Below are 15,757 nucleotides of genomic sequence, written 5' to 3'. Positions count from 1 at the left end.
TGGGGGCAGGAACTATTTATAAAGTCATTTTTTCTCCTTCTCTCCTTCTCTCCGAGAGTTACATAGGAGCTGCAGAGTGCAAACAAAGGGGAGAGAGCCCTAACTCCTTATCACGAAATTGGGAAAGGCAGGAGGAGAATGGCCTTTGGAGACTTATCATCCCCTGTGTCTCTATAGGTAACAGCCAGGTGTTATTTAGGGGGGAAAACCCTGGAGCTCTTGCCTGTCTTGTGCGCTTTGAGTAAACACAGAGCAGTTTTTGGTTTTTCTGGTTTTAGGTTTGTTTCATGGTGAGAGACGGGTCCTGGAGTTTTTAAGAGGCAACGCCCACAACACGGTAGGTGTTGCCTATCATGGGTTTTGGAATCAGAAGAGCCATATTTGTGTCCCTAAACAGATCCATACCCTATTCCTTGAAGCCTCTAAAGATGTCACTTCTTTTACTTCCCATGGTAAAAGGGACTTTGCAGATGTAGCTAAAAGGAAGAAGTTGGCAACAAATGATCCTGCATTATACAATATATTGGTGAGTTTTCATGACTATAATGCTATTCCTGAGGCAGACTAGTTTATCAAGAAAGAAGGGTTATATAGCTCCTAGTTCTGCAGGCTGGGAGTCCAAACAGCATATCTCTGTTGGTTCCCTTTGGCAGTGTCAGATCATGGTGGGAGTGTATTTGTGTGTGTGTGTGTGTGTGTGTCTCCTTGGGCTGATATCAGGAGGAGCACATTCCTGGGTAGATGTGCAGGCTCGAGGACAAGGACCTCCTGAGTGCAGAAGACACTGGGCGCAGCTCCAGCGGTCAGGCAGAGGGACGGTGAAGCCAAACCTCCTTCATCTCAGTTCTGTCCAGTTGCTCAACGGGTTGATGGATTTCACAGGATTTATGCGTCCATCAGTTCAAACGCTGACCTCTTCTGGAAACAGCCCTGTGGACTGTTCTGTCCCATATCTGGGCAACCCATGGCCCAAACGTGTTACTCATAAAATGATCTATCGTATCCAGAGAGACCCCGTGGGACTTCTGACCGTCACCCCTGTGAGATGACAAGCTGCTGCTGTTACAGCCACTGAGTGTGGAATTGTTGCAGCCACAGTAGGAGGACTGTGGCCACTTACCTCCGAGAGTCCCTGCCTTCCTGGGCCTTACTCAGCTTCTCCTGCTGTTCGGATCCTACATCCCCCCGCTCCTTTGAACAATGAACATGAACTTGATGATTTCTCTTCAAGCACTTGATACGTCACTAAGACACTCAGTGAGGGTGTTCTGAAATGTTCCGAAAATCAGAGACACCTTGTCAGATGGGAAACGGGCGCGGTTCCCTCCGATCCTGCGCTCTCCCCAGTGCCTCAGTCACTCCTGTCCACTTTCTTAGGAGGAAGTTAACAAGTTACAGGAGGGTTATTAAATCATTTAGTCTCTCCTAGAACAAGGATCAGCACCCTTTTCCTTCCTTCCTTCCTTCCTTCCTTCCTTCCATCCTTGGTACTGGGGGAAACCCAGGGCTTCAGGCAAGCTGGGCTGATCTGCACCCTAGTTCTTTTTATATTCTTTTGAGGCAGGGTCTATCTAAGTTGCCTGGTCTGGCCTCACACTTGAGATGCTCCTGCCTCAGCCTCCCGAGCAGCTGGGATTACAGGCACGAGCCAATGTGCTCAGCAGCAAACTTTTTCTATATCAGGCCAGAAAGTAAGTATTTACTTGTGCCATGGTATCCATGGGGCATTGCTTCCAGGAGATCTGGGTCAATGTTTGCTGACTCCTAAAACAAAAGCTCCCTAAGGGCAGGTAATCATGGACTCAAAGGTAGTGAATTACATTACCTTTTAAAACGATTTTGGACTTTGCTTTGGTGTTTCCGTTTGCACCTGAGGACCTATTTGGACTATCTGTTCTTCCTTTGGAGTGGTAAAACAGGTACATCACAGGATGCATGGGTGAAAGATTCTTTCTCTTTTTAAAAATTGTGACATGCAACTGACGTCTAGTTGGTAAAATAGAAAAGAAAAAGGGTAAGCACTGAGGTTGTAATTTAATACAGAGGCAAGTAGATACCCGAAGTTTAGGGTCAATCCTTGGAAGGGCTTTCTGAACAGGATAGTCACAGAAGCAAATATTGGCCTAAGGGTCAGAAGTCTTTCAAAATCAGACGAGCATGGAAGAATTAGACATTAAGTTCAACAAAAATGGGCTGGGGATGTGGCTCAAGCGGTAGCGCGCTCGCCTGGCACGGGTGCGGCCCGGGTTCGATCCTCAGCACCACATACAAACAAAGATGTTGTGTCCACCGAGAACTAAAAAGTAAATAAATATTAAAAAATTATCTCTCTATCTTTAAAAAAAAAAAAAGTTCAACAAAAATAGGCATGATGGTACATTCTAAAGAAATAACCTTAGAGGCTAAGGCAGGAGGATTGCAAGTTTGAGGCCAGCTTCAACAACATAGTGAGGCCCTAAGCAACTTAGTGAGACCCTTTCTCAAAATAAAAATTAAAGGTCTGGGGATGTGACTCAGTGGTTAAGTGCCCCTGGATTCAATTCCCAGTTTAAAAAAAAAAAAAAAAAAGCTCATGAGACATTTAGTACCTCTTTCTTTTGAAAAAAAAATTCACATACTACATTTTAAAAACTTTTTTTTTTTTTTAAATTTGAGACAGGATCTGGCTATATCACTCAAGCTTGACTCTATTCCTGGGCTTAAGCAAACTTCCCGTCTCAGCCTCTTAAGTAGCTGGACTATAGGTGTTCGCCACTGTACCTAGTATTTTAAGAACAGTTTTAGATTTGCAGAGAAACTGAGAATACAGTGTTCTGATATTATCCCACCTTCAGCTTCTGGTATTATTCACATTAAGTTAGGGTGGGACTTTTTTTTTTTTTACAATTACTGAACAAGAATTGATAAATTCTTATTAACTGCAGTCCATAGTGTATTTTAGGGTTTAGTCTTTGTGTTGTACAGTCTATGGGGTTTTAAAGTTTATTCTTCTCTGCCCTCCAGATGGGGGTCTTAATATTTTGCCCACGTGGGCCTTGAACTTGTTGGGCTGGAATGATTCTCTGATTTCAGCCTCCTGAGTACTTGGACTGCAGGTGCGTGCCATATCACCTGGCAATTCTTTGAGTTTTAACAAATATGCAGTGACATGTATCTACCATTAAAATATCATATGAAATAAGCAAATTGTCCTAAAACCCTCTGTGCTCGCCCTAGTCATCCCCCTGGTCCCCAAACACCTGGCTGCCATTCATCTTCTCATTGTTTCAGTAGTTTTTGCCTTTTTTGGGGGGGGGTACCAGGGATTGAACTCGGGGGGCACTTAATCACTCAGCCACATTCTCAGCCCTTTTTTATATTTTATTTAGAGACCGGGTCTCACTAAGTTGCTGAGGCTGGCTTTGAATTTCCGATCCTCCCACCTCAGCCTCCTGAGCTGCTGGGATTACAGGTGTGTGCCACCACGGCCACCAGCCACTAGTTTTTGATTTTACAGTACTGATGATGGAACTCAGAGCCTCACACAGGCCAGGCAAGCTCTCTACCACCGAGCTGCAGTCCCAGCCTTGTTTGTAGAGTTTTATTGCCTTGGAGAATGTCATGCCCTGTGTTTGGGATCATATTGCAGGAGACTCTCTCCTTTCACTTAGCAATACACAGCTGAGGTACCTCCATGGCTTTTCATGGCTTAATAATGTTTTTTTTTGTTTTGTTTTTGTTTTAATTACAGAATACTATTCCATTGTACAGAAGAGCCACAAGTTTCTTTTTCTGCTCACTTCCTAAAGGGCATCTGACTTGTGTTTAGTTTTTGATAACCATGTATAAAGCTGTTATAAATATTCCTGTGCAAGTTTTGGGTGGATGTGTATTTACCTTAGTTGGATAAATAGTAAGGAACCTGATTGTATGGCAAGACTGTTTAACTTTGCCAGAAACTGCCAAACTGCCTTCTGAAGTAACTGTACAATTTTGCATTTCCATTAGCAATGATACAACTTCTTATTTTTCTGTTCACTGTCTGCTTTTGGAATTGTTAGGTTTTGTATTTTAGCCAAATGTGTGTGTGTGTGTGTATGTGTGCGTGTGTGTGTGTGTGTGTGTGTGTGAGAGAGAGAGAGAGAGAGAGAGAGAGAGAGAGAGAGAGATCTGGTTATTTTATCATTTCCCTAATGATACATGGTGCTCAGCATCTTTGCCATATCTCTTCAGTGTGATAGCCCCAACTTTAGCACATTAATTGGGTGATTTTCTTACTGTGGAAAAGAGTTCTTTGCATATTTTGAACACAACTCTTTGTCAGAGATGGATTTTGCAAATATTTTCTCCCAGTTGATGTTTTTTCATTCTCTTAATACCTTTTGCAGACTTTCAAAGTTTTAATGGGATCCAACTTATTTTTTAATTATTTTCCTTCATGGATCAAGCTTTTGGTGTTGTTATCTAGAGATTCATTGTGAATCTGAGATCATCTAGATTTTTCTATGTTGTCTTCTGGGAGATTTACACCTTTGCCTTCTACATTAGGTCTACAGTCGATTTTGAGTTGATTTTTATGAAATTATGTGGTCTGTGTCTAGATTCCCTCTCTCCCTCCCTGCTTCCTTTCTAGTTCTTTCGTTTTTATATGGATGTTCAGTTGTTCCAGCATCATTTGTTAAAAAGGTCAAGTGGCCTTTGATCCTTTGTCAAAGAAATAAGCATATGTTTATTGTGGGTTCTCACTGCCTTGTAATTAAATTTTTTGGGTTCTGTTTGGGATGGGGTGGGGGAATGTTCGTGGCACTTCTTGCAAGCAAATCTTGTATTCTGCCTTCCTCCAAGGATAGCAACTGTAAATAAAGTTCAGAAAACACACACACACACACACACACACACAGGTGGGCATATGTGGAAATCCTTGCTTCTCACTTCTCCACAAGTGCACCCTGCTCCTTCCCAATCTACTTCATTTCCTTGCTTTTCCCCACCTTATGCACGCACACTTGAAGACATCACTCAAATTAAATGGTCTAACTGACCATCCATTTAGCGCTTCAGAAAGAAAAATTTTGGTGATTTTGTGATGAACGTAAGGGGTTCTCTTTTCCTTTTTTTAGGACTTACAAAGTCCCTCGAGGGTGCTATGAGTCTTTGATAAAAGCCTTTGACTTTTTAAAATTTATTTTCCGGTGCCAAGGCTCGAACCCAGAGCCTTGGACATACTAGGTAAATGCTCCAGGGCCGCACGACACCGCCACCCCGCCCTTGTCTTTTAACATCCAATAACCTTTGGGTTTATTGTATATTACCAAACAGGCAAGATGGATTCTGAACTGTCTCTCGCTGTGAGTTACAAAAGACTGAATGCAAGACCTGGTCACACTCGGCCCTGGTTGGAGGGTGAGGATTTCCACCACCTTCCCAAACTTTAAATGATTGGCATCTGCCAAGTCACAGAAACACACAAAGAGGCTCTTTAACCGGAGTTTGGCTCGGCTTTTCTAAGCAGGGCTGGGAGGCTGGGAGTGGTTTGGTGGTGCGCGGCTACTCAGGAGTGTGCGGTAACCGAGGGCCGAGTCCCCGTAAAGCCGAGAGCTGTAATGATGTCAACTTGTTATTTACTTTCCAAATCTGAATGACTGAGCAAGGCGAAAGGAGAATCAATCAGCCACAATGTGACCCTACAGGCGGAAAAAACGCAGCGCTCCCACCAGCAGGCGGTGGGGGGAAGGGAAGCACGTGTAACCGGGACAGGGTTGCATCATGAGCTCGCTCGGGTTTGTCTATTGCACCCTTCGTTTTTCGATTGCATGTCATACCTCAGCCTCAGTCTGCACAAGCCCAGGGAGCCCGGGAGCAACGAAGGGCAGGCTCCAGGGAAGGCCCCACCAAGTCCTTTTGGGGGGGTCTTCAATGGCAACTGATACATAATAAGACACAATCTATTCTGCTGATTCACAATTATGGAGACTGTGTAAGTGTGTATTTTTTATTGATGTGCTCTAATAATAGTGTAGCAACAGTCGTTTTACATCATTGACGCTTTACAGCAGTATTTTGCAGGGTGATTTTTTAGGTCCGCCTTTTTGATGGAGGACCGGCCCCTTAAAAACTCATCTCGGGTCCCCCCCTCCCCCAACAACCAGAACAACAAATGGTCTAGTGTTCAAGGAAGGAGCAAGTGAGGTTATAGCATAAATTGCTGAGTGTACTGGGCTCTTAACACGAAGCTCATTATATACCAAAGGGAGGGGCAAACTTACTTAAAAAATATTCAAAGAGGCAGACACCAAAGGTGCTGGGGAGGGGGAGCGGATATTTGTTTTAATTGAATTAAGGCCGGGAGTGGTGGGGAGTCGGCCCCAACGTGGAGAGGAGGAAGGAGCGCTGGGAGTCTGGCGCACCAGGGCTGGGCCATATAAGCCTTGCAACACGAAACACTTTGCAAATGCCCGAGGTCTGAGGCCTGGAGGTGGGGGCATGGGCGTGGAGATCCCAGGGCTCGGGTACCCCCAATCACCCCTTCCTGGCACGCTTCCACCTTAGCTTCTGGCACCCACCCGGGTTGTCTTGAGACTTCCCTCACGTATTTCTGGCTTTTCTCCCAGGGAGGTATTTTGCAGAGGTCCCGGCTCCTTCTGAGTCCCCAATTTTGGGCGTCGGGGGTAAACCATTTCGAGACAGACGGACCCTCAGGCAGGTTGCAGGGGGTTCTGTTGGGGCAGCTGGGCGGCTTCTTTTGGAGGTGGGGGAGGGTAACACTAGCGTGGCCCAGGTCCCCGTCCCCCAAACTGGGAACCGTGGGGGTGGCCCCGGTGCCCAGCCTCTTAATACAGTAGTAGAAAGGCTCGGTTCGCACTGGGTGGGGTCTAGGCCCAGGTTCCCCCCAGTCCTGCTGTCCTCCCCACGGGTGAGGGACAGGGCTCAGAGCAAGAAGAGAGAGGCCTGGGTTTTCCCCACCCTAGGCGTGGGGTGGTAAGGCTTGGGGTGAGAAACTGTGTCGGGGTGCAGGTCCCCCCCACCCCATCGAGCGATAAGGTGGGGGCGCAGATCCTCTTGGGGAGTCGTGGGGGGAGGGGCAGGCCTGGAGTCCCCACCGCCCGTGGGGGAGGGGCTGCTGGTTTGGGACTCGTCCCCCCCCCCCCAGGGTGCAGGGGAGGGGCCGCCTGGGACGCGGGTTCCCCTCCCCCTCCGGTGGGGGAGGGAAAGGGCTGGGGGTGCGCCCCCCCAGGCCCTGGGGTAGGGTCGAGCGGAGGCGACCCGCGGCATTCCTCCCGGCCCGGGTCGGCGCGCTCGCGGCCGCTCCCCCCGGAGGTCACTGCCCGTGCCGGTCCCTCCCGCCGTCCCGCCCTCTGCCGCCGCCGCCGCCGCCGCTCCCGCCCCAGCCCCCCCCACTCTCCGCGCTCGGGAGCGAGGAGCCGCCAGCGCCCCCGCCCCGCCGCCGCCGCCGCAGCGCCCTCCGGCCGCCATTCGGCACCGAAACTTTCCAGCGCCCGCGCCCTCTCGGGGACTCGGCGGCGGCGGGCGGGGGCGGCCCGGGGGCGGCGCTCGGCTGCTCCGGGGCGCCGGGCCCTGGTCGGCCGCGGCACGGCCCGGGCTCGGCGACGGCCGGCCGAGGGAGGAACAGCGCGGCCCGGCGCGGCCACAAGTTGCGCTGCGGGCGGCGAGGTGAGTGCGCGGGGCCGGCGGCCGGCGCGGTCCGGGGCGGGGGCGCAAACTTCTCGGGCCGAGGGGCGCGGCGATCGCCCCGCCGGGGGCTTGGGCCCGCCGCCAGGGCGCCCGCACCCTCCCCCCCGCGCCCGGGGCTCCCGGGGGGCAGGTCCCCGAGTGTGCCCGGGCCCGGGGTGGGGGCGCGGTGCGCTCCCCGGAGGCTGAACAATACCCCGGTGTGGCCGACCCCGGAGTGCGGGCGCGTGGGGCGCGGGCGGAGGCTGGGGGTGCGCCTTTGTTTTGGGAGGGGGAGGTGGCCAGCAAGTTTGGGAAAGCGCAGGATTTCTGCCCCGTTGCCCCTTTGTCTTTGGCTCCTGGGCAACGGCGGGGCAGCCCGGTGCCGCCGGGGGCCGGGGTCCGGGGCGGGATTCCCCGTGGGGGAGGGGATCCCCATTCATCCCGGGGCGCTGCCGGCCCTCCCGGAACCGGGTGGAAGCGCGGCGGCGCGCAGAGGAGTGAGTGGCGGGCGAGGCGGCCCGGGCCCCGCGTCTGCTCAGTTTTGGAGGCGCAGGAACTGTCAAGGAAGTCGGGGGCCCCCTCCCCGCCCCCACTCCAGGTCCCAGCGCGGGGACCCGATGGGCGGCGATCTGGGTGGAAGGGAGCGTCCTTGGACCGGAGAGGGTCTGCCTCCCGAGCGCGGCCTGGGAAGGGTGTAGACCTGTTGCTCCCGGGCTGGGGGAGCGGGTGGTGCCCTCTCGTCGGCAGCCCTTCCCTGCTTCCCAGGGGCACCTTCCTTAGGCAGGTGCGGGAGCTCGGAGTGTGGGTGGGGGTGCACCTTAGAAGGTTGGTGATAACCGCCTTATCACAACTTTGGGTCGCCCGAGGCCCGCCTGCGATGGGATAGGGCCTGGATAGGGCCTGGATTTCACGTGCGTTGCTAGTGCGCGGTCAGGCTGGGGGTGGGGGTGCCCGGCTCGCTCTTTGCAAGGCCTGGCGTTCTCCAAGCCAACTGCATTGGAAATTCCACAAAGTTAAGGTCCGGCGTGTTTCTTTTTGAGTTGGTGGTGTCGTGGAGCAAACCTAGAACGCCCCCCCCCCCCCATGCATGTGCAAGTGTTCTGCTTTGCCTTGTCGTGTGGCTTGACACGACTTCTGCATGTTTTCCTCTCTTGACACGCCGCCCCAGTGAGTCCCTGGTTTATGCTGGAAGTGAAGGGGGCGGGACTCTAGGAGGGGAGGGGGAGGAGGGGAGCGCCCTGTAAGGTCCCTGGCTCCGGTGGCTTGGGGGTAGGAAATGGCTCTTAGAAAAAGGTTACAACTCATTCTTAGAAAAGACACAATTTAAAAAAAAAAAAAAGAAGAAGAAGAAGAAGAAAAAAAGGAGACTGTTTAGTATGGAACTATTAAGACGTTTGTATGACGCTTTTATTTTAAAGGGTGTTCTTGTCTCAGGTGCTGCATATTTTGGGGGGAAGCCACCCAGTCGGGTGATTAATTAAAAAATAAAACTTGAAGTTTATCAGGTACTTGAGCTACATATTCAAATGGCTCCTAAAGGCGACTCCGGCCTTTCTTTAGTCAAGCACACACCTGTGGGACCCAAATGGGGAATTTGGGGTGTAGTGAGGTCATTCTCCCCACCCCACCGTGCTTGATGGGCTCAGAGGAGATCAGTTTGCCAGTACTGTTTGGAAAAGACCAAGTAATCACTTTGTTGTGTGTGCACTCAGAGGTGAAAGTTTCAAAATCTGGAGGTTTTCTTTTTATCAATTGTATCAATATCACTGATTGTACTCTAGGTCATCTTAGTAAGAACGTAACTTTCTCTTTTTATGTTGATGGACAGGTATTCATTCAAAAGTGTATTGACTAGCTGCTGGGGGGATACCAAGGCATGGCAAAGCTGCCATTTGGGTCACTGGGAATGGGAGTGGGTGTGTGCTACCAGCATCCTCAGGTGCTGGCTCTGACTGTTCTTTTATTGAGGGTTCCATGAGTTCCATCCTTTGCTTTTCATGCATGGATCCCCAATCCTCCCAGACCCTCACACTACTACTAGAAGTGTTGTAATGGACTGAATCTGGATACCACGTGGAGGTGTGGGGCACCGGGGTGTACTGAGTCCTACTTTATCTAGCACAGCCTCAGTGTTTGAAGTCTGTGTGATGGCATCATGAGTCTGCCTTCCTGGGTGGTTAGGAAAGTTTCTACCAGCCCTGTGGCCAACAGAATGCTGAATAGAAGCCTGAGTTTGTCCTCATCCTGACTGGTGATGTCAGCATGTGGATTATTTCCACTTGGCCTGAACTCTTGACAGGGCCCACCATGCTGATGGGTTGTTTGACCTTGAACTTCTGCAACTTTCCTGGGAATCATTTTCTAAGTGTAAAAATGAACAGGATTACTACTAGCAGAGTGGTCCTCTCTGGGTAATGCAAGGGCCCAAAGAGAATGCTTGTGTTAAGTTTTTGAAAGTATAAAGCCTCTTGCAAATTTTAATTGTTCTTGCACAGATAGAACAATTGTCCTTATATAACTCCACTGTCCTGAACTGAGGATTTTGCAGGCACTTGGCTCTCTATGGATAGCAATTATTGTTTCCATTCTGCAGCTGAGGACACTAACCCTTATAGCCATTAAATGACATGCTCACTCATAGTGGAGGGGGAGGGAAGATTGGGTGGTTCCCCTAGCCCAACTCTGAAACTTGGTATTACTTTGCCTTCCTGTCTAGTGTGGATTTCCATAATGGGAGGCAAAAATCTATAAATTACACACGTGTGAGAATCTATACTGACTGTGGGTAGAAATCTGTGTATACACTCTGACGGTGATTACTTTCTTCTGTAGCCATGCCATTGGATATGATAGTCACTAAGCCAGACATTTCTGTTTAGACTTAAATTCACTAAAAATCAGTCCTATCATTTGCACTAAGTGGATTTCATGTACTCAATGATGTGTGGAAAGTGGCCACTGTATTCAGTAGTGGAAAAGTTTTGAAGCAGGTACTGCTCTGTAGTTAATGAAGTGAGTGAAGGTTAAGGAAAGAAAGGAGGTGGGTGTACTTCTTGGGTGGAGGGGAGAGGCATTCAAGTTTAAATAAACTCTGATTAAAAAAAAAAAAAGAGGACATGTCTTAACCTGAAATTAATAGTGTTAGTTTTAGATTGGGGTGCACAGGGCCAGCTTCCAGTCAGAAAACGAGAAACATGAAACCCCTAGTGAGTGTTTAACTTTGGGCAAGGCAGGGGGTTCCCTGTGTGAGAAGTGGTCCCGCCGTCCCCACACGGCCCACCTGAGTGGACTGCAATGAACACACCACATGGTATAATTGGAAGGCTCTTGATCCAGCTGCAGTCAGTGAGGGTCCTGTGCTGAATTGTATGTGACATTTTCAAGTTCTCTCTGGCTCTGGGTACCTGGGGCTCCTATAAGTACCCAGATGAAGGAGGGCTGGAGGGAGCCCAGATTAAGGTTGAATCTCTTGAGGTTGACATCTTCCCTATTAAAAGGCTAATGAAAAGGAATCCTTCCAAAAGTGAGTGTTGCAAGAGTCAAAATTATTTAAAATATAATGAAACAAACAAACAGAAAACTCGAACATTGCTGTTAGCTGTTTTCCTGGGTGCTGGGCCCTCACATCAGTGTTGTTTTGTCGCTCATTTGATGGTTTTTTGGTGGTGTTCTGTGCATTTTTATAGCTCTGGATTAGAAATTTGTGAAGGAGATGGAGGAAGAAACCTAACTTGGTGTCTATCAAAGATGTCCTCTCTGAGTACTGCCCTGTCCCCTTTCTGCTGTGCCTTTGCTTTTTGTGGGGACTCTGGTGTCAGGACTTAGAAACCTGGATGCCCATGGCTTACTTCTGGGGGATGTAACAGGGTCCCTCTGGAGGGAGGCCAGGCTCAGAAGAGCCACCTGCAGGGGAACCCCAGTGCCCCAGTTCAGGTCCCTTTCCATTACCTGTTGGGTAGCAGAGCAGCCCACCAAACCCTAGGGCTGCCCCTTGTCTATTTCCCATCGGGTCAGGATCCCGCAGTAGGCTCTGACTGTGACATTGTCGTGAGGGAGGCAAGACCAACTTACTTTGGTTTCCCGACATTTCCCTCCATTAAGGAGAAAAAAAAGTGTAGTACGCTACATGCAATAAATTGTTAATCTTTCACCAGCAATTATGTTTAAAAAATAGTTCCAATCAGGAAGCCCGACTCGAGTCATTCTGTAAACACATTTTTTTTAAACACTGGAAAGATAAACTTTTTTTTTTTCCATAACTATTTTTAGCATGAAGGAAATAACTGGCCTCTTCAGCCGGAGACTGGAGGCAAAGTTTCCCCTCCGCCCTCCCCTCCTTCACCCCTTCCCTCCTTCCCGCCCTTCACTGCCCGGCCTTGCCCAGATGGACCCATCTGGCCAGATCAGCACAAGTGAGAACCAGAATAAAAGCTGGATGTGGGAAGGGACTGGAAAAAGTTGACGTGTGTCCAAAGGTCAGCGAGAGCCTGTGTCTGAGAACAGGAGTTGACAGTCTCAGGGGACAAGGTAGCCGTGAAGGAGTCCATAGCCAGGCTGCTGCTGGGCCAGCAAGCCTCCTGCATGGCCCTTCTGTCCGTTGTCAGTGCTTTCAGATATTCATGGGGCTTCCCAGCCTGCTGGAAGTGAATTGGAAACCATTAAGAAACAGAATTGGGCCGGGCACAATGACACACAACTGTCATCCCAGCAGCCTGGGAGGCTGAGGCAGGAGGATGATGAGTTGGAGGCCAGCCTCAGCAATATCCAGGACTAAGCAACTCCGTGAGACCCTGTCTCTAAATAAAATACAAACTGGGGCTGGGGATGGGGCGCAGTGGTCAAGTACCCTGAGTTCAATCTCTGGCACCCATTACGAACAAAATAACAACGACAACAGAATTGGACCGAATTTAAAATTAAAAATGGAAGAGTTTTTTTTTTTTTTTTTTTAAATCCAAGGTAGTTGGGTGCCATTTCCTTTGCTTTCTTAAGTTTGTTCCTGGCCATTGAGAATGGAGAGATCAAGATGTGGGGTATGACGTGTGTTCAGGGGGGAAAAAAAAGGGAAAAATCTTAAAAATGAACGTGGAGAATGTTGATATGGTATCTTCAACATCGAGGGCTGGGATTTGTGCTCAGTTGGGGCCATTGTGCCCCCCGCCGAGGGCACAGCTCTGCCAGTATGTGGAGACATTATGTGTTGTCACGGTGGGCAAGGCGTTCCTGGAGTTCAGTGGATGCCGGGACCCGTGAACTATGGTTTGGAAACCACCCAAGTGTGTCCCACAGAGTTTCATGGACTGGCAACTTGGTCCCTGGTGAGGTGGTGTTGAGAAGTGGCACCTTTAACAGGTGGGACCTAGTGCCACGTGATTAGGTCAGAGGGCATCGCCTTTGGAAGGCATTCATGCTGGTCCGTCTGGTACAGTGAGTGAGAGCAAGCTCTTCTGAAAGAGCAAGCCTGGCCCTGACTCTCTCCGACTTCCTGTCTGGCCGTGGACTCTCTTCCTCCTGGACACCTTCCCATCCTGCCGCCCTAGTCCATTGTCATGTTGTGATGTAGCCACGAGGCCCTCACCACAGCCAAGCAGAGGGCTGGCAGCCTGACCTGGGACTTGCGGAACTGTGAGCTAAGTAAATCTTTATAAAGTACCCAGCTTTAGGTATTATTTGTTATAGCAACAGAAAAACGGGCTAACTACAGTGGGGAGCACAGGACAGCCCCCATCACAGGATGATTCAGCCTTCAATGTTAATGGTACCAAGAAGTGGTGACCTTGAGTTATATAATCAACGGTACAGATCTGTTTTGGTCAAGGTTCTGTGGGGGAGGAGGATGCCAAAAGGAGAAATATATATATCAAGTTGTGTAGTTCTCAAGGTATACAAGTATTGGGGGCGGGTAGCGTATTAGGAAACAAGTCCCAGTAGGTGCTGATACAATCAGTTTCAGGTGCTCACAGGAGTAAGGAAGGGGAAGAGGTTGGAGATGAGCTTTGAAGAATGATTGATTAGAAATAAAGTCGCTAGGTGTAGGGGGAAGGGGCTGCTGGTCTCTTCAGCTCTGTCTGGACACAAGTACAGTAAAGCCCCAAGTTCAAGTGCACGGTGGCCAGCGTCTTCCTTTTGGTTTGACTGACGTCATCTTAGATTGACTAGGTCTGCTTGTGACTTTTGGGGTTGATGCAGACCCACTCTGCACTCAGTGAAATGAGGGTCACCTTGGAATCTCACCCGGCACAGGGTGACTGAGAAACGTCAGAGGGTGCAGGTCAGCAGCAGTTGTCTGAAGTTTTCGCTGCTTGCTGGACTCGGGGTTGCTGCTTCTGCCCGCGTCTTTGCGACAGTTGGTGGGGTGGTTGAGGGAGCAGGTGTTTTGGACAGCTGGGAGTGGATCTGGGTTTTATAAATGTGCATAGGGAAGGGGTGTCCAGAGTGGGGTTCAGCTGTGGGCTCCAGTCATCCTGAGCCAGCCCCCAACTCCTAGTGAGCCCCAAACCCAGCCTAATCAAGGGATTTTGCCCTTCTGCTGGATGGGTGATCAGTGTCACGAGGGAACGTGCTTTGCAGTCAGATGTAGTTACTGAGAGCACCTGGGGGCAAATTGGTGAACTCCTCCAGCATTAGTTTTCTTAGGGGGAGAAAGGGAGGCAGAGGGAGGGAGAAATTCACTCAGGGTTCTTGTGTTAAAGGAGATGGAATTATTGGATAACGCTTGGAGTTCAAAATACTTCTATTTCCCTGTATTTCCAAATTCAGGAACGGGATCTGAGTTTTATCTTCATTGGTAATGATGGTCTCTAGCAATTCCATTTATTTATTTATGGTTTTTTTTTTTGGGGGGGGTGCTCCCCAGTACCAAAAAATTGATACTGATTGAAGCCAGGGGTGCTTAACCATTGAGCTACATTTGCTAAGTTGTTGAAGCTGGCTTTGAACTCGGGATCCTCGTGCGTCAGCCTCAGCCTCCTGGGCTGCTGGAATTACAGGTGTAGGTCACTGTGCCTGTTGGCTGCTTTATCATTTCCCTCCCCCCGGCTTAAGTTCCAGGGCTAGTCATATATTTAGAAGTATATTTAAACATACATGTAGGATCCCACCTGTGTAATCACAGTCTATGTGAATAGCTTTGGTAATTGCTGTGTGGTGAAATCGACAGCTTTCCTTGGGGGCTTATGATTTTTATGAGTGTTAGCCTAGGCAAGGTTTTGAGGACTGCCACCGCCATGGGGATAGAGAAAATCCCAGCACCCCAAAGACAGCATCCCTTCTTCCGCAGTCACCCCTTCTGCAGAACACCTGCACTTTTATGAAGTGCCCCGTGGGGAATCCCCCACTCTTCCAGCAGTTTCCGTGACCCTCCTGTTGACGACATGCAAACTTTCTGCTTTAGCATTCTGTGGCCAAAGTACTTTCCCTGGAAAGGCAGCCCTGGGTGTGCTCCAAAGCAAGGTTGCGGACAGCTGGTTGCTGCTTGCTGTGTTCGAGAAACCAGAGCGAAACAGCTGCAGGCGTTTAGCTGGGGGTTTGATGAAGATCCCCTCTTTTGCTGGGCTTTATTCTTGCCTCCAGGTTGATGGACTTGGGACTTCTTTGTACCTACTGCCAAAAACTGTTACTCAGGCCTTCAGGGACTGTTCATATATACAAGGTATCAGAAGGTCAAAGTCGTCGCTTTTGCTTTGAAAATAGGATGCACGGTCACTGAAGAGCCCTTGAAGTTTTCCCCATAGGTTAATCCTGTGAAGATAAACCAGACCAAAGATACCGAGTTGTTCATTTGTCAGAGAAATAAAATGGATCCTTGTGTTTGGTGCTAGTTGTGAACCTCCTTTTGGTGTACTCCAATGCAAGGTTGAGGACAGCTGGCTGCCGCTTGCTGTGTTTGAAAAACCTTAATCTCGGGTTTTGTTTTTTTACTGGGGATTGAACTCAGGTGCACTCACCACTGAGCCCCAGCCCCAGCCCCATTTTGTGTTTTACTTAGAGACACAGTCTCACTGAGTTGCTTAGCACCTCACCATTGCTGAGGCTGGCTTTGGACTCTCTCGATCCTCCTGCCTCAGCCTGGCGGGAGCCACCTTGGATCTTGTGAGAAGATGGCATA

The 15,757-nt window shown here is 49.6% G+C and overlaps 1 protein-coding gene across 2 annotated transcripts in view; it reads left to right on the top strand.

Moving 5' to 3' along the window:
* Positions 1–5,850: 5,850 nt before the first annotated feature.
* LOC114106844 (F-box-like/WD repeat-containing protein TBL1X) overlaps positions 5,851–15,757 on the top strand; it is a 178,242-nt gene continuing 168,335 nt past the window's right edge. The window contains exon 1 of one of the 2 annotated variants that reach the window (XM_027954010.2): positions 5,851–5,956. The gene's annotated coding sequence lies outside the window, so the exon portion shown is untranslated. Of the gene's footprint in view, positions 5,957–7,512; positions 7,651–15,757 lie in introns of those variants that run through there. The other variant, XM_027954009.2, reaches the window with a different exon arrangement.

The sequence above is a fragment of the Marmota flaviventris genome, chromosome Y (genome assembly GCF_047511675.1).
Source record: "Marmota flaviventris isolate mMarFla1 chromosome Y, mMarFla1.hap1, whole genome shotgun sequence".
Lineage (NCBI taxonomy): Eukaryota > Metazoa > Chordata > Mammalia > Rodentia > Sciuridae > Marmota > Marmota flaviventris.
This window is presented reverse-complemented; position numbering and strand designations above follow the sequence as displayed.